The 4,020-nt window shown below is 39.4% G+C and overlaps 1 long non-coding RNA gene across 2 annotated transcripts in view; it reads left to right on the top strand.

Annotated features, from left to right (window-relative positions):
* The window catches only part of LOC106724605, an 11,228-nt gene that overhangs the window by 3,921 nt on the left and 3,287 nt on the right, over positions 1–4,020 (top strand). The window contains exons 1-2 of one of the 2 annotated variants that reach the window (XR_001360455.1): positions 1,835–1,866; positions 3,024–3,177. This is a non-coding gene — a long non-coding RNA (uncharacterized LOC106724605). Of the gene's footprint in view, positions 1–1,834; positions 1,867–3,023; positions 3,178–4,020 lie in introns of those variants that run through there. The other variant, XR_001360456.1, reaches the window with a different exon arrangement.

Consider the following 4,020-nt stretch of genomic DNA (forward strand, 5'->3'; position numbering starts at 1 on the left):
TGGGGCGGGAACTGAGAGGAGGGGAGTTAGGGGGGGAAAAAAAGAGGAACAAATGTAATCTGAACAATAAATATTTAATTAAAAAATAAAAATAAAAATAAATAAAAATTAGGAATTACCAAACATATAGAAATAGTTTCAGTTAACAAAAATTTGATAGAAAGTGTTACCTTGTATTTTTCTTTTTAAAATGAAAAATCTTACAGGAAAAATCCTAGTAGCATTGAATTTCATTATTTTTGTTTTGTTTTCTGTGGTATTGGTGAGAAACAGACTTTCAGATATTTAGATAATACAGGAAAAGGGTCAAAAAACTTTACTTTGTGAACCAAACTTTTTATTGCCTTGCATTTTTTATTTCCCCTTTTTTTTCTTAATATTAGTAAAGTGGGTTGTTTTTGTTTTTTCCAATTTTAGCTTATCCCAAAAGCATTTTTAGAGAATAGAAGGAAGGTAAATTTTGGTGTTGTTATTTTGATGTTAATGTTAAAAAAAGAAAAAAAAAAGAATAACCCCATACTCCTAAGAGATAGTAGTGAAGTAGCAGTGGTAACCAAAGTCACAGATTACCAAAGGAGAGGCAGAATCAGGGAGACAGAATCAGAACGACTTGATCACTCTTATTTAAGAAATCCCTTGTAGGGATTGTTCCTTTGTGTGCTGTATGAGGATAATTTTGAGAAGAAGATAGTTAAAAAAAAAAAAAAAGTCAAGAACACAGAAGAGTAAACTAGTTGTAGTGACTGTAGCAAATATTTTCTGCGATGTCTTCTCAGCCCACATCCCCTTCTCTGAGAATTGCCCCTATTACCAGAGAACAGGTCTCTGTAGCCATGTTGATTCTGATTGACCTAGAAATTTCAGTAACCTTAGGGTGGACTGTGATAGAACATCTCCAAGCCAACAAAATTCTGTTTCCAAGAATCTGGAAACAGAACATTGGAATGTTGATTAACTGGTGGCCCTGCAGTGTGTGGTGTTATGGTTCTAGGGCTAGAATGGCCATTTTCTGCCATATGTACAAAGATGCAGAAAAATATACTCTTTGGAAAAGAAAAAAGTTCTTCCTTCCTGTCACTGGGAATATAGTGCTGATCAAGGCAGACCTGATATCTGTCTTCATGGAATTTTTAGTTTAGCTAAGGAGACATAATGACAGAGAAGGTGAATTCGGGGGGCTTTGAATATAGGTGAGGCAATCCTTGCCTGAGTACTTCACAGGTAAGTTGAGGTCTCACTGGGGAGTAAATGTTAATTAGGCAAAAATATGTGTTAAAGACTTTCCAAGGAGACAGAATAACATAAATGATCTAAAATGGGAGGGAGCATTGTGTAAGTACTAAAAGGCTAGTGGGGCTATAGCAAAGAGATGGAGCAATAAGCAAGAACTTATAAGCCATGTGTATCAGTTAGGATAGGATAGGTTGTGATGAGTAACAAATGATTCCAAAAATCTCGGTGGCCTACAATAAGGTTTGCTTATCTCTTCGTGCAAAATGCCCACAGCTCTGCTCCATGTCTTCTTCACTGTACCTGGGCTAACAGAGCAGTCTCTATCTGGGATATTGCCATTGTCATGGCAGAAGGAAAAGAAAAGATAAAAGGCTCTGCTAATGTGCAAAGAGAAGCAGAGGTGAGAGACTATTTCTCCCAGGAAGGTGGAAGAAATGTAGCAGAATTGGTTCTTGATGTTTTAGCATTTGCTTGTCCTAGTCTGTGGGAAGTTCAGCTACTCTATACTGTGTTTCTTCCTAGGTTCTCAGTGTTCCCATAATCTTTCCTTTTGTTGAAGCAAATTTTGTGTGTGTGCGTGTGTGCGCGCTCGCTCGCTTCAGCAAGCAGCTCTAACAAAGCCATTCAACCAAAGTAAGAATCACCAGAGAGTGACACCACAATTCTGGCTATAGGGTAGAAATAAGTAGGACCAGCAACACAATTTATTTAGTGCTGTCTCCTCTCTCAATGACTCCTTCTGTATCCTGTCTACTTATTATTCCCAAAAGATTCTAACACCAACAAACATACAAATTATAAACAATAAGTATATATTAAACCTGGTATGAACCTTCCCACAGCATTTTGTTGATAAATCTGTTTGGGTACTTACATTTCCTTGTGGTGTCTTGTAACATATCTTGTTCTCCTGCTAGACTTAAAGCCACTAGTGAGGTTACATGAATCTTATGTGGCCTAGTAGGGTGTGTCTTATGAGTAGATATTGTGTGTGTGTGTGTGTGTGTGGTTCTATACGTATTACAGAAATATTTTAGGATAATGCTCAGCCAGGGACTCTCTGTCCCTCAGAAAATTAGGTAAGTTTGCCTTGAATGCCCACTTTTTTGGCTCTAAAGTCAAGAGCCTGTTTCCCTAATCCAGTTTTTCTGATTCTCTGATGGGTTGTTTACACATGCTTGCCTCCTTTTCTCTCCCACACAAACATTTCCCCACTGCCTGTGCCTATGTTGATATAGACCTAAAGCTCGACCCATGACCAATTACCCGAATATCAACTCTCCTCAAGAATTTATGAATTCATTAACTTGGTACCAACGATTTAAGAGGGGTCACACTATATAATATACTAGGGGCCAGTGCACGAAATTCGTGCATTTCAGGGGGTCCCTCAGCCTGGCCTGCACTCTCTCACAGTCCGGGAGCCCTTGGGGGATGTCTGACTGATGTCTGTGGGGAGCGGGCCTAAGCTGCCAGTTGGACATCCTTAGCGCTGCTGCTGAGGCGGGAGAGGCTCCCACCATTGCTGTTGCACTCACCAGCCATGAGCCTGGCTTCTGGCTGAGCGGCACTCCCGCTGTGGGAACGCACTGATCACCAGGGGCAGCACCTGCATTGAGCATCTGCCCCCTGGTTGTCAATGCGTGTCATAGTGACCAGTCATTCCACTGTTTGGTCAATTTGCATATTAGCCTTTTACTATATAGGATGATGCTCTTTATCCTGAATCTGGGACTACCTCTCTTTTTCCACTCTCAGTAGATTAACAAGAAATTCTGTTCCTTTTCTAGGCTGTTACAGTTTAACCATACTTAGATTCTTCTGATTCTCAAGTGTTATTCCAAATAAGATTGTTTGGAAATATCTCCTCAAAATATACATGTTCTTCTGAAAGGGATACCAGAAAACACCATTTTCCAAGCTTGGTACATAATCAAATGAATGGTAACATTTTGAATGTTATGTATTTGAAGTAAAGAAAAATAAAGTGTGTTTTAACCGCTATTGAGAAGTTAAACTTTTTATTCTAACCCTCAGTATCCCTTGATCCTCTTAAAATTATTTAAAACTCCAAAGAGCTTATGTTTATGTGAGTTATATCTTCTGATGTTTACTATATTAGAAGTTAAAGCTGAGAAATTTTTAAAACACAAGGATACACAAGCTCATTTTATTAGCCAACAGAGTGATGACCTCATCCTGTGTCACACAGCCTCTGAAAAAACTCTATCTTACACCGGTAGGAGAATAAGAGTGGAAAAGGCAAGCGACATCATAATTTATATTATAAAAACCCAGTGGCCCTAATGCCGTAATGACCAAAGACCAGCGCGGGTGGGCGGAGCCGTGCGATTTCGCATGCTGGGCTTCTAGTATTATTATAAGAACAAGTTTGACCTTGCGGACCAGACCTGGACTGTACTTTGAGAACTGCTGTTCTAACCTATACAACTGCCTCTGGATTAGTACAGTTTCTCTGCTCGTGAATATGGAAATGTGGCCTCTTTGTCTCCAGAGTTTAAGATCTATTACATGCCAATATAATAGTGAAACATCAATGTGGTACATGAGAAATGTTGGCTATCCTTGTCAAAATGAAAAAGGAATAGAGAGATGAAAAGTTTATGTAAAACATGACTATTTTACTACTAGTGCTTCCTCTAGAGCAGTGGTTCTCAACCTTCTGGCCCTTTAAATACAGTTCCTGCCCTAACTGGTTTGGCTCAGTGGATAGAGCGTCAGCCTGCGGACTCAAGGATCCCAGGTTTAATTCTGGTCAAGGGCATG

This window comes from Myotis brandtii, unplaced genomic scaffold (assembly GCF_000412655.1).
Source record: "Myotis brandtii unplaced genomic scaffold, ASM41265v1 scaffold90, whole genome shotgun sequence".
Lineage (NCBI taxonomy): Eukaryota > Metazoa > Chordata > Mammalia > Chiroptera > Vespertilionidae > Myotis > Myotis brandtii.